General features: G+C 42.9%; 1 protein-coding gene across 5 annotated transcripts in view; it reads right to left on the reverse strand.

Moving 5' to 3' along the window:
• The window catches only part of mid2 (midline 2), a 251809-nt gene that overhangs the window by 124796 nt on the left and 102258 nt on the right, over window positions 1-24755 (reverse strand). Inside the window, exon 1 of one of the 5 annotated variants that reach the window (XM_049586021.1) lies at window positions 18279-18657. The exons of 3 other annotated variants lie outside the window; for them this stretch is intronic. The gene's annotated coding sequence lies outside the window, so the exon portion shown is untranslated. Of the gene's footprint in view, window positions 1-18278; window positions 18658-24755 lie in introns of those variants that run through there. One more of the 5 variants, XM_049586025.1, reaches the window with a different exon arrangement.

A 24755-nucleotide genomic window follows, 5' to 3' on the forward strand; every position in this document is an offset into this window, starting at 1 on the left:
CAAAATCATTTGCTCCAACTGATGTCGCACCTCCAGGTCATGGCTAGCTTTCTGCCAAAAGGGGGAAACATTTTATCAGTTTGGTTTCTTCTTCAGCTGGGATACCATGGAGATGGTAATGTAGCTCAAAGGTCTATGTATTTGCTAATATCATATATTGGCCATGGAACATGGCTAGCCACAACAGCTAGCGTCAGCTACAAATCTGGGGTCTGATTAGTTTATGTATTGTGTAGTTAATGTTTGCCCCCTTAGATATTCTCTGTCTGGATAGGTTTTTGTTGTGTGGAGTGGACACAGGCACTGTTGAGGAAAAACTTTTTTTTTAAATGAAATTTGGCAATGCTAATAAGTCGCACTGGACCTGGAGTGCAGAGTCCTCGTGCAGAACATTTGCTTGCAGATTTTCTGTATTTCTGTGCTGAATTTTTTACACCACACTGGTGAGACACGGCTTTAAACCTCTAAATTTGTATTAATTTGTGTTGTTTTGTACAAAAATTGAACTGTAAAAAAAATTGATGTGGTGGTTTTATGCGCTGTATTAATTTTGGCTGGGCCAGTCTCCAAGGAGGTTCACTAGGCTTTGAAGCGAATTTTCGTAATGGCCAAACAGTGGAATCACAATTCCCAAGTCCGTCACGTGATGCCATTGGGACCAAAAAGACATTTTCTCATAAACTTAGATTTGGAAAGAGACACAACGCCCAAGAAATGACTCTTTCAGCTATCAGGATTTAATCTATTTGGTTCAATAACATTTGGAAAGTCTACAAGAGCCACTAAATTAAATCATTTTATCCCCATTTATGTTAGCCGAGTGCTAACCGGAAGTAGCCGGCTTGGCTAGCGCATGTCTCGAGTGTGCCTGCTCTATGGGTATCTGGGTAATCTCATACCATGGAAATAGAGCTTTTTTTTGGCTTCAAGCACCCCTGAGCAACTTTCATAAGAATGAACAAGGTCCCGCATTCAACGCTATATTCAGTGACAAGAAGACTCAACAACTTGTAGTTCTTTAGCTTTTAACAAAAAAGATAATGCACCAGTTAGTAAAGTTTAGAGGTACTGGTTGAGGTTAGTTTGTTATCTTTAGACATAGCCAGACTATCTGTGTTGCCTTGTTCCCAGTTTTTATGCTAAGCTAACAGACTGCTGGTTGTGACTTAACATTTACAGAACAGATGTGAGTGGTCTCAATCTTTTCATCTAACTCTCGGCAAGAAAGCAAAGTGTATTTCCCCAAAATGTCAAACTTTTCCTTTAAATGAATAGTCCAGATAAAGCTGAAAATATGTAGTGCTAGCTTAGCTTCACTGGTGTTTCAACTGACATGAGGGCAAACATAAAATGTTTTGCTTAAATGTTTTAACCCAAGCGTTCACGAGCACAATAGCTGTGTGCTAGGGGTCTCTCAGAGGCCAGCTGCATTCTTGGTAGCCATCAGGTTGATTCTCCACAGTGTTTCAGGGCTGAACAAAGACAGATGCTGTTGAATAGACAAGTCCAGCCTGTAGTCTGTGACCTCAATCTGCTGTGGACCTGTTGTTATGCAGCGAGCATTCCACAAATATCTCCAAACAGGCAAAAGGTTAAAGATGCTAATAACAAATTAAAGGCTGTCTCCACCAGCTTGCTCATGTGAAACATTAACACATTACTAATTAAAAAAGCTGCCTGTAAGAAAACAGAAAAATTAATCTTGAAATTTTTATGGGGCAGGAAAAATGTTCAAACATGGCACAACAAGATGGCAGCTTGATTTCTCTCTCTCGGCCTCGCACTCAGTCTTTCTAAATAAAGGAGCTTTTATTCATAATTTTATGAGGTAACTAAATACCATACCTGGAGCCGACACGTCTCTCTGCAGAGAATGGCTGGCCTGTGTGTGCAATGTTGGTAAATCACAGACACGTTTTGGCGGGGCACAGGTACTAATCAAGGGTGCACACATTAAAATGACTAATAAAAACACCCTGACGCAACACTGCTGAATGACTACTTTAATTAGGGGCCGTGTTTGCAAACATAACTCTCAAGCCCTGAACATGGCATTTACCCTGATCACCTCAGCTCAGCATTTAAGCTCGAGAGAAACAAGACATTGTTTGAGTGGGTTCAGCGGTCGGCAGTCACATTCCAGGATTGAAATTTTTCAGAGGGCAATTCATTCTAGCAACCGGGGTTAAAAATACCCACAAGCATAAGACACATGTCAGGACCAGGCACTACTGAGTTTTGCCAGACACCGAGAGACTACACTTAATTTGCCGCTATGGTTTTGGAAAAAGGAAATCGGGCAGCCCCGAAAAAAACGAGAGAACCTCCAGCTGACCAGAACTCACCAAACTGTACATATGATTATATAAGTGGGATCAAGCAGCACATTAAACTTGTTGTGTTACATTTCCGTGGAGTCTCTGGCAGGAGCCATGTGTCTCGGTGCAGCCACTGCACGGGAGAAAAAAAGAATGATCAAGCATTTGATAAACTGGCCATGTTTCATTTGGCCATCCCCTTCAGTCTCGCTGTCTCCCTTCATCTTTTACTCTCCTCTTCCTCTACTCTCACTCTTCTTCCCGCCTCCACTTCCCGCCCAATCTTTTCTCTCTTTCACTCTCTTTTCCTGTCTTTCTCTCCCTCTCCCTCTGCAGCAGCCCTCGGAGCAGCCCTGGTTTCATCAAACATGTGATTCCTATTCATAGAATGTAAACAGTAATGCAGCCAAGCCGGTGTTTCCATTTCACATTCAGTGCAGTTGAGCAGGCTGGCTTTAGCTTAACCCTCTCACTGCTACACTGGAGACAGCTCCTATTACAAAACCAATTTCAGAGGAAATCTACACTGGTATGTAACATTTTGACACATCTCAAGGTATTACATGCCTTATATTTGTCTTATTAATTAAAGATTGGTGCATAAAAGGAAACAGTTTTCATTAATAACCTTACAAATGTGTCTCATATATTTGTTACAAAATCCATAGTGACTGGCCGACTTGCAAGAACCTTTATAAGTGAAACATTTCATGTAAAAATGTTTTAACAAAAGCCACTTTTCAATCGCCTCGCAAGAATTTGACAGGCTTCAAGGTCAGCCTGCTCCCCTGCACCGCATCAGTGGAGTATGAAAGCTGTGAGCTGTGACTCACTGTACCAGTTAGCTTTCCCATTCCCTGGTTACCAATGTTGGCTCGTGATGGGGAAACATGGGCTGAGAGTCTGGGGACAAGTTATTTCAGGTCACCTCGGCGAATCTCACGGAAACTCCTATTATTATGTAACACATAACAGCGCAAGCAAATTCTGCAGGAGTAATATTGGCACAGGTGTGTCGGTCGAGTTATTGACGTATTGGATGTCATCCAAAGTAAGCTTTGGCGCTGACGTGATTTACTGTTAATTAATATAATCATGGAGTGATGACATACTAGTATTTTAATGTTTCCTGTATAAAACATAAATACATTACGTCTTTGTATATAGATGAAAGATTTAACATGCATTTTACAAATGTGTGTCACACTTAATTGTCCATATCCGCCATGTATAAAACAAAAGGACGTTTGTTTTGTGTGTTGGAGCTGCATATTTTTCCACTTACATTATATTCAAATGTATATATATGTATATATTCAAATTTTGAGTGCCCTTCTGTACCCTATACCCTCCTACCCCTCTACATAAAATCTGCATGTGAGATAATGTGTTAATGCAAGTGTGTGCACAGGGCTATCTGATTCTGGGTGTGTTTTTTGTTTCCCACACATACCCAGTGTTGATTTTGTCCATGTCGACATGCAGGTGTGTCTTATAGTAATACAGCGGCACATGACTCTCCAGGCTTGCCACTGTGGGTGCAGCTAGGCGTGTGGTTGCATACACCCACACTCGTTCCCGCAGCCGTATTTGTTTCCCATACTCTTTTTGCTCCTTGTCAGCAGTGCTAAGGGGGGCTCTATTGTGTGAAGGACATTTGCTGATGCAAGACACTGAAAATGAAATAAACAATCAATTCTTGTCAAGCGCGAGGCCAAGCCAGACTTGCTAATTGGTTTAATACATTTATACATGAAAGCGGAAAGAAATGAGATTTTCACAGGGTTGTGACAGTGAGTAGAACACACCTCCTCTCTTTCACCCTCCACTTAATGCTCCTGCCTGTTACAGCTTGGCAGCCTGTGGGTAATAAACTTAATACTGTCAGACGCCGTCTCATCAGCTCTCTGAGGCTCTTTTGCGGCGGCGGGGAACCTTATCAGGCCTCAACACAACACTGAGGAGCAACCATGCCCCTGACTCACTCCATGGCACTTCCATTATTCATGTGCATTTGCCCAGGTGAGAACAAACCCAGGATCAGAAGTTGGCAGAACAGCTTATTAGATATTTAGACGTGGCTGAGCGTGCTAGAGGGAGGAAAGGATGAAGAACGAGGGGAGAACAGAGTGACCGCTAACTGTCAACAAAGGCAAAAATGTAATCGGTACGCAGGCCTCAGGCCCAGTGGTTAGTGTTCGGGTTGTGAACTGCTGACCCAGAAAATCAGGTGTGGAGATAAACTGTGGTCAACTGGACAGCTTTATGTAATTCCTCTCTTCAAATATTTTGCTCACAGGACCTGGATACATTACCAGTTCAGAATGGCCGGGGCAAGTGGAGATTGATCCAGAATAATATGTTTGTTCTTAGAAACCAAAATAAATTCATTTTCGTTCTGTCTCTGCCTCCATTACTTTGCTGCCTGCACTTTAAATCTTTGAGGTATACTTTTTCTGAAGCCTCAATTTGGCTGCTGAGTCCTATTAAAACTACAAAGTTTGCTCTCATACGCAGAGAATATTGACTAACATTTTCAAAGCCACTTCACCTTGAATATTGTCCAAGAGCTACAACATTGATTCTGTTTTCCTATGAATAAGCTCCACAGAACCACTCAATCACTAATATTTTGGAGCAAAACGATTCCGCTGCACGTATTGATGAAACTGAAACGACATCAAATAAGATGATAGAGTGAAAAAGCACACTCTGCAGAAATCTGAGAAATCTATTGTCTTGCCTTGCAGAAAACAAACTTGCTTGTGTTTACAGTTGACTCATATTCAGCTCCCACTTTTCTATATTTTCATCTGACTCTGTGTGTATATGTATGAGTAGGAAAGCATGGCACCAAGTTAATGGCTTACCTTTTACTGGTATTTTCTATATATATGCAAATTTACTCCACATCGTGTGGAAAAGCAATCTATGCACCACATAAACGGCACTTTCAGCTTCCCAAAAGAGGCTCTTTTCAGTGGGAAATTGCATCCTGTACACCTATATTAGACTGGAAAGACTGTCAAGAAAACAATAGCCCTCTGTATGAAGATTGACGATATATTCCTGAAAAGTTTTCCCATTGTGGAAAGAAGCTGACGTCTTTAAGTGCATCGCATTTGTGCCCTAAAGGAGCTAACTGATCCGTAAGGCACCCGGCCACTTTATCAGTAGCTTGCCAAACTGTATTAGCAAGCGATGTCTTCCGAGCTGGCGTTATTGATTCTCGAGGAGGCAGATACCCAGGTCAATACTAGGGTTTCAAAAGCATCCACAACCCTGACAGCTGTCCTTATTAAGAAGCATGTCTGAGCAAAATGGATTTGTCTACTTGAAAATGACAAAAGAGTTCGGACATTTTCCCTCCTCTATACAGTCATTTCGTAAAATACAAACCAAAATGTTTCAGGAAGAGAAAACCCTTTCCTCTCGCAGCTACAGATTCGGCAAGTGTTTGTGGTGATAAGATTGAGATAAAGGAAGACAAAGAGTCAAAGACAGAATGCCTTGGTGGGGAATGTGTGTGTTCTTGTGTACATTTGTGCGTGCATGCTGTTTCCTAAATCTGCCTACACCGGCAGCTGGGGCTCAATCTTCCAAACTGTCTGCACAACCTGCCAGCCGAGGGAAATACATTTATACGCCTGATACAAAAGATAGTAAAGATGAAAGACTTGTTGGAGTTGTCTCGACTGAATCATCCGTAACCTCATTACACACAGTCAGAGCAACTAACCTCGTTTTGGGGACGACTCTCTCTCCCTGCCTCCCTTTCTCAACAGAGGTGCAGGGGGAAAAAAAACAGTGTGAAATGACAAAATGAAATCGACGTTTCAATATTTTAAACCCTAGATGGATTTTCCATTCCAGCTCTGGTGCCCTCGGTGCAAAAGGCCTCACTGCCACACCTCGTGCTGCACGTTGGAGGACCACGTGCGCCTGGATGCACATCGGCTGCATTTATCCAGATGCAAAAGGAAATTTCTCATAACCGTTAGATTAAACTGAACCGCGCCGGGCTGACAGCAGTGAGAATAGGCTGCTTGACCAAAAGCCATTAAACACGAGCTCTCTTGCTCTAACTATGAAATTCACCTTGGATCAGAGTACGTACACTCGGCCCCAAACATAATACATCCAGGAAGGCCATTTGCCACCTCCACTGTAGATGTAGATGGGGCCATTAATAAAGCAGGATGTGTTTGTGAAGTGTTACTAGGCTTTTCAGTTATTCATTTATGACCCTGTGTCAAGGAGAGAGGAGGATAAAAAAATACAGACGTAAAGGAGATGAAAAAAACACAAACAGGGAGGGCAGGAGAAATCAGCTCGAAAATAGATCACACACCCAGAGAGAAAAACAAAAGAGCAATAAAGTAAAAGAGAGTGGAGAGGTGGGAGACCTTGCCATCGGTGTGACCCCAGGGAGGGGGTTCCTGTCCTCTATCTCGCGCTCTCGCTCTACAAAGTCAGAGGCTTCTATTTATACTGCACTGTAATGTTTGGCATTTCCTTCGAGGGGGGAGAGCATGAGCCATTGTTTTCCTTGGCTGCTGTTCGATTGGCTCAGCAGGCTCCATGCATCGAAATGTCAGAGGCTTGTAGCTCTATTTGTTCGATTAGTTTTATTTATCACTGATAAACAATCATTTGTTCCTTCTCGAGATGGGAAATCTTGTCGATCTGAGCTCAGACAGCCGTTTGATGGATTGAGGTTTTTTTTTGTTTGTTTTGTTTTTCTCCTACCCTTTGTGAAATATTGATGGGAGACATGCTGTAGACTGCCCGTGTGTACATTCTGGGAGAGGCAGCCGCACCACAACACAACTGTCCAAAGACAGATCTGAGCTTGCAGCTGCAGCAACAATGATGCTGCAATGATACGCAACATATTATCATTGTAAACACAGCCAGCCGCAGTGGCAAGCAGTCACTCAAAGCTTAAAGGGATACTTAACCGAATTTTAACCAGCTTGTTGTCATAACAATGTGGATGGTATGTGTGAATGAACTGCGTTAAACTTCCCTCCATCGTACCAGCACCCAGATCTCCCTGCTCATCTGTCAGCCCTACCTCACTGGGTCAAGGACTGCTGCTTGAACTACAGATTATGGGTCTGCATTTTTGTTTGCCTGTCACCATGGACACAAAGAGAATGGAAGCGGATCGAGAGCAAAAAAACTCAAATATAAACCAAGTTTCTGTTATTGTTTTTCCTGTTTCTCAGCTAAAATGTCTTCAGGAACATATTTTAGTGCACTGTTGTAACTTATAACTGTTATTCCAGATTGCTTGTTACCAGCCAGCCACCATATCCTCCTGTGAACAAACTTTTGTTTGGTATGCATTTTTAATTTCTCCGAGCTGTTTTGGATTAGTAGGACCTGACAAGTATAAAAAACAAAACACTGTCAATGATAATAAAGTCCCAATGTCCTTAACGAGCTGATGATGTATTCCCAATGTCTTCAAACAAGTACTTTTTAATTAACAGTGTATTAGGTTGTTGCTGTTGCTAAAATTGGTAAAGTCTGCATGGCATATCAAAGTACAGCAGTTATTAATCATAAATACACAAGTTTCAACCATTAAATTTGATCAGGTTTTGTGTGTCTACGAACAAGGACAAGGAAGTTAAGAAGAATGAAGTCGAAGGTCCAGTTGACCCAAAATGTGATATCCTCATGTGAGGATGCAGGGTCTCAGGGGGATGTTGTTTCCTGTGTCAAAATGGCAAAGCGCCAATCACGTCACCCACCCAGTGGGAGCGTTTATGGGTCCGGTGCGGCGCAGTGCATTCTGGTAGTTGTAAATCTTTTTTTATCTCTTCAATGCCACAGTCCGTTTCCTCTGTTTTCTCTGATCATACAGCACCAAATTCAAAACTATTTGCATCTGTCTACTGCATAGACAGCCTAGTTTTAGGAGATCTTTGCAGTAGTGAAACACTTCTTCAAGGAACTGACAACTTCACTGACAAAGAGGCAGGTAATATAAAACCACAGAAATATGTAAATATATGCAGCCAAAATTCTAATGTGAAAGCCTATTGGGGCAAAAAAAAGGGCTACATATAGTTGCACTAAGATGGAGTAAGCTGTAACATGCTCTCTAAAACATTTTGAATAATGTGTTTGTGAATTGAGAAAACAAAAACACAATCCCCCCTCGCTGTATCCCTGCAACTGAAGCCGACACAAATCAATAGGTTGTTAGTTAAACAATAGCTGCCCAACATTGCCGGCATTTTAAAAATAGCTGTTCCCCAAGGCACTGCAAAACCAAAGAGAATAATTGTGAAGGTTAACAATGCCCACTGCTACATCAATATTGAACTGAACCAGTGGCCTGGAGACTTCATAAAAGAGCTCAGTCCAAGGGTTTTTTTCACTGGAGGCAGGTTCACAAGAACTCCTACTCACAGTAATGACAGGTTTTGATAAAATTGTCAACTTCACTGAAGCGATTTTGTATTTATAAGGAACTAATCGTGTTATATTGTAACCTGCAGGCACTGGCAGGTGATCAGAGTCTTTGGAGGATATCAGAAATTCCTAGAGATCGCTGTAACTGTAATCAACCAGCGAGAGAGGAGCTGCTTTTTAGAGAGAAGGTGTTTGTTAAAAATGCCTGCTGGGTGGATGAGTGTGTATGATGAAAGTATGTACGTGAGAGCATGAGTAAGTCGAGGATTTTTTTTTCACCTCCTCTACCCCCATGACTTTTTGTCTTTGCTCTCTGCTATGTGTAGCTATTAACCCTCCACAGAATCCTCTGAACATCCTTGAAGCTCAAAAATCTTTTTTCACGCCTCCTCCTGTTTACACCTACCCTCTCGCACTGTCTCTTTATAGTTATTTATCTCACCCTGCCACCGTTTTCCATGCCCAATCCCACTATTTTTATTATGACTGCTTCCTAGCCTGTGCTGGCATTAGTATAGAGATGTTCATTATAGCTCTGTTAAATGGCCCGGAAATTAAGAGAGTGAGCGTTAGTAACAGGTTTCCACTATAGTTAGATATCCTAATGAAAACTGTCTTTCTAATGCAGCGACTGTGAAGGAAGCTGGAAATTGTATTCTTGTATACTTTGTTATGTTTTTATGTTTTGCACATATACAGCTTTTTTCGCAGGGTCACGCCCTCCACCACCTCCATGGCTCCTGCATCCCAGAGAGAGGAGGTGTGGTGCGCTCTAACCAACAGAGAGGCTTCTGGGGTGGGCAGCATGACGGCAGGACTGGGCTTGATCCCAAGCTCCCGGTGCCAGCAGGTGAGATCATGGGAAACACGTGCGTCGCTGTAGGAGTGTACACAGGCAGCTGGCTGTTAACTAGCCTGGTGGGAGGTTGGACGCCTTCCTCGGCTCAGCTGCTGCTGTGAGGCTGGGGTGGAAAAGCCCCTTCTCTCTTCTGCTGTCTGGGTGGATTCTTTGGATTTTAAACCCCAGAGTTTTTTGGTGATTTGCACAAATCAGAGCAACAGGACACGCTGAGACCATGATCACACCTACAGTTATGTTGCTTCAGTTCAAACCACAACCCTGAGCTGTCTAATTGCGAGCGCGCAATGTTTGACAAAACAAAAAAAGTTGCTTCCTTATTACCTCCACCAAGGAGCTGTTCTCAGCTCGGTTGGTTTGTTTGTCTGCAGGACAAAAAACACAGCTCATCTCCACCTATCATTCTCGCCCACTGCTGCTGAAACTCCCATCCACGCCTTCATCACATCCAGAATTGACTACTGTAACAGCATTCTTCATGGTACACCATCAAAAGTCTGAAATCCAGACTCCAATACATCCAGAAATCTGCTGCCTGTCTGCCCAGTCACATCATCCCTGACCTTCAGAACCTCCACTGGCTCCCTGTCCCACAACACATCCAATTCAAAGTCCTTCTCCTCACTCACAAAGCCCTCCACAACCAGGCCCCCTCCTACCTCATCAACCTTCTGCACCGCCACACTCCTTACCACAGCCTCCGCTCCTCTGATACCAACCTCCTGACTCTACCATTCAGGACCAAGCACCAGACCTGGGGTGACAGAGCCTTCACCATAGCTGCCCCCTCCCTCTGGAACTCTCTCCTCAAACACATTCGAGACTGCACTGACCTCTCCCGATTCAAATCACTCATCAAAACTCATCACTTTTGTTAACATTGCGAGATAAAGCATTCGGTCTTGGTGAAGGTCTTCGCCCACTGAGTGCCATTCTAGTTAGATATAGTTGTGCAAGGTTATGGGCGGTCAGGAAGTCAAAATTAATCTCTACATTTAGCTGAAATTTCACTAAAGCTCATAAAGGATGACGTGTTTACAATTTCTAATATCCTACAGAGAAAATTAAATCGTCTCTTCCCTCTGTTAAACTTTCATCTCTGCTTTCCCACGCTTTCAAATCTCCTCTCGTTCACACATTTCCTGCATCACCAAACAGTATCTAACCAAACAACTGAAGAAGTTCTTACATGTGTTAATCTAATTCATTGTAAATATCAATATTAATTTCAAGTTGATCTCTCCTTATTGAACCAAGCATCTGCACTCCTTTCCAAAATCTACACTCCTGCTAACTGACTTGAGTCGCACATTTAGGCATCTGAGTACATTCATTTAAAGCAATCTCTGTTCACATTATATTTCTGTCACCTCCTAAATCAAACTGAAACAGTGGAGGGGAAACGCTGTTCTTGGTGTGCATGCGGCTTTAAAATAAGACATTGTTATTGTGGCCAATGCATCTGTCCGAGGTGCAATCTAGAGGGCTTCTTGGCTGATTAAGTTTCAAATGGCACCACTCTCAAGCCAATAGATTTAAGCTTCAATGCAGGCCATGGCACACAATTAGATTTTAGCCTCATGGGATTCCAATGCACACTGATGCTGTGTAATGTTATCCAAACTCGCCGCACTTTCAGCCTTTCACCGCGGCCAATAAACCTTTAATGAAGTAAAAACGTGTAAACAAGTCACCTGTTACTGCGACAGAGCTTCGGAGCGAGGCTTGTAATCTGCCGCGCACATGCTCCACGAGATCATTTATTTATACTGGAACTGTTTGTGTAATTGGTTATCCACGTGCACAACACTTGTGTATATCACACTGTCATTACTGTCGACTGGAAAGGTTTGCACTTGTATTAGATGAGGCAAAGGGAGACGGGGAAAAGAAAGCATCAGCAGAGGTAGAAATGCAAAGATAGGGGTGAAGTAAGTCCCAGCAGTATATGTGTACTCCTTTATTCTTTCAGTATATTTCGGGCTTCATGTGTTTCAGATTATTGGTTTCCAAACCCCTCTTTCCCAGGTCAGTGGGTTGTTGAATCTGGAATCAGTGCAGCCTGCAGCCCCGAGCTAAAGCCTGGGCCTCTGCCTGCAGCTTATTGGCTTTCACTGGTTTACCTACAGAGACTGGACCATTACATGCTCCCTGCCAGTTCGTCATCTGAGCGACCCCTGGCCTCCACACATGTAAGGTTATAACCTCATGAGCAATGGGTCATATCACATGATCCATTCCTTGCACTGCATGTCACAGAGGACATCATACAGCATTGTGTCTAAAACATGTATCATCTATCAAGAGTGGTACTGCAGCGAGTCTTCCTAAACTTGCCCACAATCCTTTTTTTCCCCCCGTAACATATTGCTTCGCTGTCTTGCAGAAGACAGTCCAAATCTCGCAAGCTCAGTTTCTGCTCTGAGATACTAGTCTGGAAAACATCCGCCAAGGATCGATTGTGAGACACAGCAGGAGGCCGGAGCAATCAGCAAATTATGGGATGTGGATTAGATGATGATAGGAATGATAACAGCATTTGGTTTGCAGCTCTGATTGGTTGAATATTGACCAAATCAAATGCAAAGTAATTTAGGTCAATGACATCTCCCACTAAAGCAAATGTCTATTGATCCTTGCCAGACCATAGTAAGCACAGTGAAACTTATACATTGCCTTACATCTATTGTTTAGTGTACAAGCTTTTACATTTGAGTACAACAAAGGTTCAGAATTCCAAAAACATACAACTAGTCATTGGATGGAGAGCAGAGAGCAAGTGTAATTCGAGGTTTCTTTTAGATTTATTTACAGTTCTTTACTATATGTGTGCTCTGTTCTGCTCAGTAGGGTTGCAGCAAACAATATTTTCATTATCGACTCATCTGCCAGTTATTTTCATGAGTAATCAATTCATTTTTTTTTGTCAAAAAATAGAAAAAAGTTGTGAAAAATGCTCATCATAATTTCCCAAAACCCAAAGTGATCAGCAACTAATCTGCAACTAATTTGCTAATTATGTCCAAGATTAATCAATTAACCTTTTAGTCTATACAGCAGCAAAAAAAGTAAAAAATGCTCATTGTAATTTCCTCGAAACCAAAATTTTGCTTATTTTCTCTAACCAACAACCCAGAACCCAAAGACTCTTTGTTTATTATCATAAATGACAAAGAAAGTCAGCACATTTAAGGAGATGGAACCAATAAATGTTTGACATTTTTGCTTGAAATATAACTGGCACAATTAAAAAATTGTCAAAATAGTTGGCGATTAATTTTCTTTGGATCGACTTATTGTTGAATCGACTAATTTTTGCTGCTCTACTACTCAGAGAGCGTTAAATGCCAGTTGAGCAGCTGGGTCCACCTGCTCAGTCCAAGTCTAAACTTCCCAGTTCAAACATCGGTGACGCAGATGTTTGACACCCAACCGGCATCCCCATAAAATCCCATTAGTATTGTTTTTGGCCAGAAGGAGAAAGTAAAGCGACGTGGTGCCATGCATGACTACTCTTTGCTGATCTACATGCACTGTGAAATGTATCTGGAAGACAGGCTATGCCTGCACTCAGTGCAATGAAGAGATCAAAGGAGTCTGGAAACAAAAACAGGAGGCAATCTGTCACACCATACATCCATCCATGCTATGTCTGCCTCAACTCCCACATTCATTGCCTTGATCCATTCTATATCACACAGAAACCTCTTCCTCTGCTAATGGATGCTTCCCAGTAAAGACCTGGCAATCTGTTAGCTGCATTCAGTTTTTGTAAACCCCATAACTAATTATGACAGCTTTCATATATACATTTCATGCATAATTTCACCTCCATCAAAATAATCAGAACTGTGGTTATAAAAGATGACATTTTTTCACTGATTTATGTTGTCTTTGTTTGACTAATATGACGGCATCTACTTGTCTCATCTCAGGCTGAGCTAGGCTGCCAGTTATTGCCAACTATTTATGATACCCCCCGAGTCTGTTACAGGAAGTAAGTTTAGACTAAAGGATTTTTCTATTCTTCATATATGGTTTTCAACAGGATGAGTCAGTCTCTTCTAAAGCAGTGGCTGCTGGTTGGAGCCCAGGAATGTAATGGCTGTTCCACCTGTTTTGACACTTCCCATTTAACATAGCTAGAGAGCCATGCTTTCCTTCTTTGCTGTGCCAACTGCTCTTCTGGTTAATATGAAGCTTGTTACCGATGCCGCTTGTTTTGTTTCACTTAGATATGCAGATATATTTTGAAAAAGAGCTGTCTGCCAGTACACACACACTGGCAGCTGATTTATACAACTCACAACAGCGTGAAGAGCATTCGATACTGTGATTATGCTCACTTCAATGCTACCAACACATCACTTTTGTACCCAGCATGAAAGCATGTCCTCTTGGGTATCGCTGCTATTATGAAACAGACAAATAAAAATAATGGCATTTCTTCCTACCACAATACCACAAACACAGGAAACTGACAGCATATTTAAACCAGAAGCAGGCGATGGGCAAGACGATACTGTGTACTTATATGAATATTACTGGCTGCAGCACCAACCTCAGACTGTTTCAAAGTTTCATCAAGGTATGAGGAAGACTTTCCAGACCTTTTAATGCCACTTGGAATTAGATGTATGACTTATGTCGCCTCTGAAATGAAGATGAAAAAAGTTCTGCCTAACTGGGCTTATTCCTAAGCTGCTGAACACTAGACTTTATTTAAAAGTCTTCAAGGACTTTTGAGCACCTTGAGTAAAGGTGAGGAACACAATATAATTTATGATCTAATAAGTGATGGAAGACGCCTTGATAAATCAGCTAAATGTCACAAGTCATTTAATGTAAAAATGGCCAGAGGGCAATGAGAGTTTTTTTATTTTTAGATATTTTAATCAGCACTGTGGGAAGGACAAAATAAGACCAAGTACACGTCTGCTGGTGTTTTCTTCTGTTTAGTGAACTACTGTAATGTGTTATCAACACCCTCTTATGGTGAGATTGTTGCATTCAGTGCACAAAAAGTCAAAGTATTCAAAGTAATAATCATTATTGATATCATATAATATCTGGGAACATTTTCCCCTCCTAACCTACATTTTGCAGTAACCATGACTGTGACCAGACATTCATCATTAAAGTTCTGTGTTAAAGTCCAGATGAAATTTAAAAAAAAAGCCTTTTTAACCATTTTCAGACAACCACAGACAATATCTTCACACTCTTAAGTCAAAAATTCAACAATGTTTTCTTCTTGTAAAGATAAAAATATGGCACGTGCATTCATAAGCTATTACCTAAAGATTTCAACCAGTAATACCATAACATCCATCCATCAATCAATCTGCAACTGTTGACCACACAGAGCTAGTTAGCTATCTAGAAACAGCATGCTACTCATCTTCATTTCTCCAAAACACCGAGGTTACAGCTCACAGGTTAGAATATATTTATTTGAGGAAAGCGGTATCTGTGACAGCTCCTGATTATGCACAAGGCATTTTACGGTGGACTGCCTTAGCAAATTGAGGATAGCGTTCAAGCAGGACACGATGCCAAGCTCAGCTCACATTCCAGCTACATCAGCTGATCTCAGACAGTCCAATCAACTGATGGAGCAGCTGATTGATGGAAGGGAGTCAGCTGATAGTTTACATGATTCCTCTCTATGCAACCAATCGGCGAATCTCATTCAGGGCGCCCTATTTAAACTGTTGCTCAAGTTGAAATCTATGAATATTCTAATTGCCGCCTACTGTTGCTGCTTCGTCTGCAAGCCGCTTTGCAACCTGCCTCCACCCCAGCTCCTCCTTTTCATGCTGTGTCTGACCTATCGATGTCATTTCTGTTTGTCATTGATGCTGCTCTGTTCTGTTCCCGAGGGTCTTTGCTGCTGCTCTCCCTGTCTTCGGCTTTCCATGTAAGCACATGGAAGGGCAGAGAGGTGTGCTCTCTCTGCTGGTGCATGAAAGAGGCAGAGGCATAGGCCCGAGGAAAAGCAAAGAGGCCCCAGAACGGAGCCATACCGCCAAATATAATACTGCAAATGGAAATAAAGTTGTCATTAACTTAAGTGTTCCTGACTGAATGAACATTACATGGTGCATACGATGATATTTTTCTGTTTCCCTGAAGGATACTACTGTCCCATTGGGGACTGTCGGGGCCTCACTGTGATGACACGCTCACTTTTCAACGATCAAACCTTTGTTTTCATTTTTAAAAGACTATGGCTGAGGTCTGATTTGTTTATTCATGAAGCTAATTCAGTCATTCATCTCTCCCATCTCTCATCTTGGATCTAACGAGAGGGAGGTGTGCGTATCGTGCTAAACTCTAAGCCCACCCACTTTTACCAGTTCAGTCAAATGCAAAGGATTTTATTTAAATCCCTCTTGTAACTGTACACTGATCAAATATTCTGTTTCACTATGAAACACGTCACAGTACAGATGCTTAAGATGCTCCAACGTCTGTTGCACCGGGACTTTAATGAGCAACGTTAAATTTATCTCCCTTGGTCCATTAAATTCAGTCTGACACCATCTCTGGACAACAGTGTTTCTTTAAAGCTACCACTTTCCGTTAATCTCCTCGCTGTCTCCTTTGAATAAAAGGAACTTTGCTCACAAAAGACCAAACAAAATAGGTTAATAGCAGGTAAAGCAGACACAAAACAGTGAGCTCTGCAATGTGCCTCAGAGCACCGACAGGGAACAGCACCCACCATTCCTCACAGGGGGAGACTCGGAGAGTTGGATGGAAGGAGAGAGGAAGGAGACAGATGATTGATGCATGGATAAACCAAGAGAGAGAGAGAGAAATGAGAGACACTTAGAACGAGAGGGAGGCAGGGAGGATAAGAGAGCGAGACCACAGGAAAACAACCCTAAAGATAGACGGACAGTCAGGAGAGAGAATGTATGGGTACTGAAGGTATAAGTGGCAGCCTAGAGCACTGACTCTTGTTTATTTGAGATGGAAGCATACATGAGTGTGGCGATGTGTAATCGGCCTGATGAGCCATGTTGTGTAATGGTACGAGACAGGGCAGCTCCCAGGCTTTATTGCAAAAAAAATAGAACTGGTAAACTACTACTACAGTGCACTTATGTGACGTGCACAGGGCTGATTGGGATTGTGCACTTAGTCCACCTTATCATGGCTTTGCTCTGCTCAAACAGGCGGCACAGAGAGTGCAAGAGAGAGGCAGGGTATCAACCTGGAGACAGGATTTAAGATTCGGCAAAGAGCGGCTGATTTAAGGAAAGGTTAGAGCCAAATGAAAAGCAGCTCAAGACTCAAGATGTTCTCCGTTCATCGCATTATACAACAGCGGTGACCTTCCCTGTTAATGCTACCCTAACACTTGTGCACACAGAGGCATTCAAAGCAGCCTAACAACAAGCACATTCCCTCATACTGTCAGCTGAGCTCAGCAGGATCATCAGAACAGAGTTCAGCACCGCATGAGCTGAATTATGTGCAGCGACACTTCAACACCCTCCTGACAACTTTGTGCATTTCATCACGATTTGACAGGGTATTAATTCTGGGGCACTTCAACGCTACCCGGTGGCAGATTTGTTTTTGATTTTGAAGTCAGTGTTGGTTGCTTTAGATCAGCTGAAATCAGACAGGAAAGACTTTTCGGCTCCATCTATGTTTAAACGACATATGCAGCTGTGTTACACTGGAATTATTCAGTGAGACTGTCTCCTCTGGAAACCTATAAATGAATCAACACTCACTTCAGGTTAGAAAGATACTGCACAACAATCCCATCAAAACTCTATTGCAGGAACATTACAGTGATGCTTTAGAGGTAAATAACTGCACCATAACAGCAAGTACAATGTGTGCAATGTGTGCACCTCAAATTCAATAAAAATATTACAATGTCAGCTCAGGTTACTGCTTTTCTGTTGGAAGACGAACGCCGAGGGTGCCATAAGGAACCTGATAAAATGTAAATAGCCCTAAATGTGTTTCATGGCACAGAGAGCCTGCAGCTCCCCAAGTGAGCCTTAACCCCCCTGAAACAAGCAGAGGGACACACGTGCTCATTAAAACTGTTTCACATGCTCTGGCATGACAGCAATACATGAATCTCATTGCTGAATCATTCTAATAACAAGAGTCTGCGAGCGTCTGCGCAGCAGGGGGACCTGAAGTAGGGTCCAGGGTCGCCTTGTTATGATCTTGTGGGAGTTACAGAAGCAAAATGTAAGAAATATGTCATTTCACCAGAACTGCTGGAGATGACCACAGCAGGAAAACATGTCAATGTTATGTTTCACTCTCAGCACAAGTATCTACACTGTGCAACAACACACATCTGTCCATATATGGCAAAACATCACACTGGCTCCGCTGAAAACACACCAGAAACCCTGTCCATAAATCACCAAGAGTCTAAGTTTGAGCTCTACACCAGCAGCCTACTTCAGACATGTTCGTTTATATCTGCTCCAGTCAAGGGAAACCTCACACATCAAGACAATCCCAGTGGATGGTGGAAAAAATAACCACCGGTTCCCGTTTCTATTCCCGGGCGCCTCTCTCTCGCAGCCGGGCGCGATTTGTGCGCTGCCACAAACCTGAAGCCCACACAGACGCCACACGGAGCCAGACACCTCTGTGCGCGGAGGGGAGGGGTTACAGACACCTACCAGCTTTACATGCCGAACTCTCTTTTCTTCTGTCATCTTGAAAGTAGCCCCGAAATGAAGTTGGAAGAAACACAGGAGAGGGTGGACTGAGCCGGGATAAACGTAGAGGACTCCTTCTCTCCAAAGTCTGATCCAAACGGGCGCAGCGCGGCGCGACGCACAAAAAAAAACACCAACACCAGCGCGGTGCGTTGAGTCAGTGGGGCTGCACCGCTCCGCTGGCGACAGCACCGAGGCAAGCGGAATATTCAACTTTGGAAAAATGAGAGAGGGAAAGAGGCACAGTGAGAGCGAGCGAGAAAGAGAGGGAGGGAGAGAGCAGGCAGACAATCACAGGAAAGCGGCTCCTCCTACCCATACAATACAAAAAGCCAAAGCCAGCAGATAGAGGAGCCTCAGTGCGGAGCAGAGCGCGTTACTCCAAACTGGAGCGGCTGTCACTGGAGCATAATAACTAATTGAAAAGTGTAGCAGCAGACTAACACGTCACACTGATTCATACAGTTGATTGGATAATCAAATTTCAATCAGAGGGCAGAGAGGGTGATAACAACAATCGACTGCTGCTGCCCAATAACAAAGGTCACACAATGAGGTCACACACACACAGGCACTTGGAGGAGTTGACAAGCAGTTTCCAAGCCTGCATGACGAATGAATTAATGACCACAATCGCTCTTCATTTTTTTATGCTGCTGGAAAAATGATGCAACCCCAGGAAATGAAGCAGGCTTCAGATATTAAAAGTCCTGCGTTGTTCATTACTATCAATAAGTAAAACAGGGAGGTAATATCATGTTCAATTGCACAAAAAAAAAACAAAAAAAAAAAGCCCAAAGGCGGCAATTAGAATATTCATAGATTTCAACTTGAGCAAAAGTGGTTTATAATAACGGCGATATCACACTTTAATTTCCCAGATTAATTACATGATTCTGTGTGTGTGCCAAGTGATGCGTGTGTGTCTTAGTGTGCATGTAATACTCCTACATGACACAGTCTGCCTGTTAGTTAAAGGTCCAGTGTGTGGGATTTAAGGGCGATACATTGGCAGAAATTAAATATAATATAAAAAGTATGTTTCCTTTAGTGTATAATCACCTGAAAATAACAATCTATGTGGGGTTTTTTAATCTTAGAATGAGCTGTTTATGGGCGCTTTCACACCTGCCCCGTTTGGTTCGGTTCAATCTAATTCAAGTTCCTTTGCCCCCTTAAGTGCAGTTCGTTTGGGCAGGTGTGAGCACAGCACCCTAACCCTGCCTTAGGTAGAGCCTCTGCATTTTCCCCATTGACCACTAGGCTGGTTGCACGAAACACCTTAAGTTTGTTCTTTCAGTATGACACTTAAAGCTTACATGAAATACCTCGCCAGTAACTGACTGGAAATATCCCGTTGCATAAAACCGCACAGCAATCATGAATTTCTCTAAGTTCCGCCCCCGGAAGCAGACTGGCCAATCATAACATAGCATCAGACCAGGGTCCAACAACAACACAGCTGTGCTCCATTGACCTTAATGCAGTCGTTTCAGATTTCCTTCATTTTCAGGCTGGTTTTGTGGATTTGGAGCTAAATGTTGTGCCTGGGGCACGTCGTGTATTAATGATACTCGTTACCTGGAGAGGCTGGAAAAAGATATACATTTCTTCCCTGTTCCAAAACCAGAATCAAACCCTGAAAAGTGTAGGGTTAGCTAGCTAGCTACTGAAGATATAGCCTACTGAATGTATACACATGCTGCTTTTGCTTTTTAATGATTATAAAACAAAGACCAACTCTGCTGTACAGGAACCAGTGAAGGGAAGCAGGGAAACTTTGCTGATATTCAACCAGCTGTGTGTCATCGCAGTGTGTCCAGATGAAGCCAAACACTGTTCACCTGCACACACTGTGATGACACACAGCTGGTTCGATATCAGCAAAGTTTCCCTTTATATTCATTGTCTTGTGTGGCAATCAGCAGTGATGTGGTAGCCTGGTTCCAGACCACAGACCCCGCCCACTCAACTGAGTAGGCTTGCATCTCTGGTCTGGTATACTTCAGTGAATTTGCGATTTATCTCGTCCAAACGATGGACGGACCAATGAACGCCGGGGGTCTAGCGATTAGCCAATCAGCGCCACGCTGATGTCAAGCTGTACACCGGTGGGTAACTGGTGAGGATAGCAACAATGGCGACTGCTACAGATCCTACAGACCACATTAACGATGCTATCGAGGTATTTCACCACTACTCGCGTTAATGGAGGACCAAATTAAGGAAGCTGCTAAAAACTGGATTTAACGGCGATGCAGCTGGGGGTGCACAACGACGGAGACATTTTAAACGGGCAATGCTCGCTTGTTTTCGGCACCCCCGAGGCATGGATACTAATGACGTCAGATTCTGGGTGAGTCGTTGATCTCTACTGATTGGTTAGGGAAAAATCAAATTCCCTCCCCCTTGTAAATTGCCTTCAATGGAGGCAATGTCAGACTGAAGGCTCTGGGAGCTTCAGTCTGATACTCAGGCTAGTGATGTGGTGGTTCACTTTTACACTGTGATCTGTAGCCTATAGTTCGGCTTTAGCTTCTAACTATCTTTGTCTTTTGAACCTGTTGTTGCTGCTGAGTCAGTTTGACATCCTGGATATATCCTTCAAACACAGACTGTAGACCCCTCTGTCTGCTTCTCTCTGCAATCACTGCTTCATTTCTCCAAAAATATGATCATATTGCTTCAGGGAGTGCAGTTAGTTACAGTGTGGGCTCCATGCTTACTGCGACAGCTTGTCAGACCATCACAAAGGAGCGGGGCTTAGTTAAAGGTCAATTGTAAAGGGACTAGAAAAGCACAGCTTTGGAAAGCTGAGTGATTCAACTCCAGATGGTCACATTCATAAACTGGACTTCCGGTCAAATTTATAGCACAAAATCATTTGCTTGTCATTAAGCGTGTCCATCGTGTTCTCCTGGTGGCAGAAAACCTTTCTCAAAGGGCTTTATTTTTTCTCATCTATCTCCATAAACTGTTGCAGTTGAGATGGAGTCAGAGGTACTTTATGTTTGTGTCCTTACTTTGGTCGCAAAGGTCCAACAGTTTAAAAAACATTATGCAGTCCTAAAGTACAAGACCACAATAATGAGAAAAACTTAAACTGTTGAGTAAATACTTCAAGGATGCCTTAAGGAAAAGACTCAAGGATGTTTGTGTAACCGGACCCAGGTCCTCACCAATGCTTGCTGCATTGCCTTTGCATTTTCCCATTGGCCCCCGTAGTTAGCAGCCCCTCCACAATGAGAGCTTCGGAGAATCAAATTTTTTTAATGGGAAACAATTCATTGTTTTCACTGGTTTAAATCACCTGATCTGTTTGTTCTGGATAATTCGGCTTCAAGTAAAAACCTCCTTAATGCCTGGATGTTAAAATAGCAGAGAAAAGAGGTGAACACACATTCGCAGGTGCTGGGCTAGTGGCCTGTCTATGATGAGCTGAACAGAGTTGAAGAAACACTGAATAAAATCACTGGAGAAATACCGGTTTAAATCACCTGGCTCTTTTTGGAGAGGAAGAGACCTCTGCGGGTAATACGTCTACCAATAAAAACCTCCTAAACAATGAACACTGAACAAATCCTAATTTATGGTTCATACTTGGCATACGGGAGAAGTTTCAGCTAGTTGCAATCTGCAGGCCTCACCACTAGATGCCACTAAATCCTCCACACTGCCCCTTCAATGGTTCGGTATATGGCCCACATTTTTATTGTAGTATTCCCATCACATTTCTACAGGATCCCGACCTCACTGGGGACATATACTACAAAAAAATATATCAGAGAATCACTCCAGCTGTGTTCTGAGCAGGCAGGTGGGCTGTCTATGTCTGCAGGTGTGTGCTCTGCTGTTTTTATGTGTGAATGTGTGGTGTGTGCGCCTGGAAACAGTGCAGAGGTTAAGAGGTTTTGCAGAGTTCTCAGACTGCTCGAGCGTGCTGTTGCTGCTCTCTGCCAGCCTGACCTGCACCTGTCAGAACTTGTGATACCATTTCTTCCCCCCTGTGCGTTATATCGCTGCATTAGGGCCACATGCACAGTGGGGAAAGTGGAGATGTCTAATAACTCACAGATGCCAACCAAAAAAGTAGTCAGAGTAATGTGATGTTGATGTGAATGTTATTTGAAACTGATCACATACTGCTTTAGGCTCCTACAGGCTTTAGAAAGGTGTATTTGACATTTCGACAAACTGTATAAACAGCGTTTAAAAGCCGAGTTCAAAGGATGCTTTGAAGAGTTACTCCTGACTGTTGCCTCAAAAAATGTCTCACCACTGGTCATGTCAAATACCAAAACATCTTTTCCTCTGTTATCAAAGGCAGTAGCCTATATGGTACATATACTGTAGCTCAGTGGAGCCACTTTGGAGGCATTACAGAATTTGTTTTAAGAGATCTAAACTAGGCAGACACTGAGGTCATACAGTCAGACATAAAATATGAAAAACACGTATCTAACAGTTTACCAGTGAGCCTAAAGTGAAACGAAAAGCAGCATGAAGGTGTATCACACTAGGTAGGCTGCTGCGGGTAGGCAGACAAGGTGTGGCCGAACAAGCAGGTGTGTTTTACGTCTGTCAACAAAGAGCCACCGCAAATCTTCTGAGAGCCTGTCTGTTTCTTTCAGCTCACTGTTTACTGTATTTATTGTCTGTCTATATTCAATATATCCACAAACACAGATGTCATGCCTTTTCTTGTCTTGATAACTGTTTGCGGACCCCCTCTTTTCCAAACCCTGTCTTCCTGTCTGCGGCGATGTCGGCCTCCCAGTGTGCAAATTGTTCTGCTGATCTGTTCAACACCGTATACCGTAAAGTCTATCTGTCTAGCTGCTGTGCTTGTTTTTCCACCAAGATACTGGAAAATCTTGTCGCTGTGCAGCCAGGTGGTGTTACCTGACAAACAGGTAGAATTGCATTTGTTTCCCCCCCCCCCTCATCTGCACGCTCTGCAGGAAATTCCCACACATTTTCTGTGCGTGATTAGAATTTCTGAAAATTACACCCTTTTCTCGAGTACACAGTTTGAGAAAGATACAAGTAAATATTAAACCTTAATTCCCACCGGGAGTATTTTGGATTTTAACAGGTCTTTTTACCCTTTGAGCCTGACAGAATGGCTGGCTGATTGACAGCACAGATTTAGCCTGGATCCAGCCCCAGGCATCCATCAGTGCTGTCTTCACCCAGTTATCCTCGCTGACCATGAGGCCATCTGATTTTTGTGACTGGCAGTCGTCTCCTCTGAAAGCAGCTTCCGCGTCCAGCACTCTAAATGAACTCAGCAATTTGCGGTGCTGGCCAGTGCTGATGTGTGTTTACTCCTAGTTTTGCAGAGCAACCTCACTGCTGGATTGTGATTGGTCAGAAGACTGCTACTGATCTTTTTTTTTTTTTCAGTCTCTCACTCTCGCTTGAGCCTCAGAGACTCACTACTGCAATACTAGCTGGCTATTACACCATACTCCCATGTGATTCAAGCACATATACAACTGATTACAACAGTTGTAGCATTTAATTAATAAAGCAAAGCCTGCCTACAAGTCTCCCGTTACACTCACATGACATACTCCTCTTACACAAATCAAATGCACCCTAATGATTACAGAGCCTGCCATTGCTTTGTTAGCAGTTTTGCTGCTATGCCTGCTGCGTCATGGCTCACCTGAGTGATATACTGTCACTTGCTGCTCCTGCCATGGCCTCTGCTGCTCCTGTCATGTGGCATTTCGAAGGCCTCATCCTTTCCAGCAACCTGTTCAATCCACCATGTTTCCAATTCACAATTTGAATGAACCTCAAGAATAAATTCACCCCAAAATCAAAAATACATATTTTCCCTCTTACCTGTAGTGCTATTTATCATTCTAGATCAGTGGTTCCCAACTAGTAGGTCATCCTCCAAAAGTGGGTTGCAGGTCCGCTCTAAATGGACCGCAAGTGACTCACGAACATGTCAAGTTTGTAAAAACACAATTTATTTTGAAGTACAGTGAATTTCTCACAAAGAGCTTTTATTTTTAAGTGCCATTTCCTGCTGTAGAGTGAGCGACTAACAGACAGCTACTTGACAGAGACATCAAACTAGCTCGATGACACTGAATGTATTAAACTGTGTTGACTTTGAACAAGTGACTGTGGACCCTGTGGCTAAACCACTTGGGAACCACTGTTCTAGATTGTTTTGGTGTGAGTTTCCAAGTGTTGGAGATATCTGCCCTAGAGTTATCAGCCTTTTCTCAGATAAAATGGAACTAGATGACACTCGTCTTGTGGTGCTCAAAGTGCCAAAAAATACATTCGACAAACTCAACAGCAATGTCTCTTTCCAGAAATCATGACCCAGTTACTCAAGATAATCCACAGTGTGAGCAGTTCTTTTTAGGAACTATTTTCTTTCTACTGAACTACATCCGCCAACAGTATCACCGC

The sequence above is a fragment of the Epinephelus fuscoguttatus genome, linkage group LG9 (assembly GCF_011397635.1).
Source record: "Epinephelus fuscoguttatus linkage group LG9, E.fuscoguttatus.final_Chr_v1".
Classification (NCBI taxonomy): Eukaryota; Metazoa; Chordata; class Actinopteri; order Perciformes; family Serranidae; genus Epinephelus; species Epinephelus fuscoguttatus.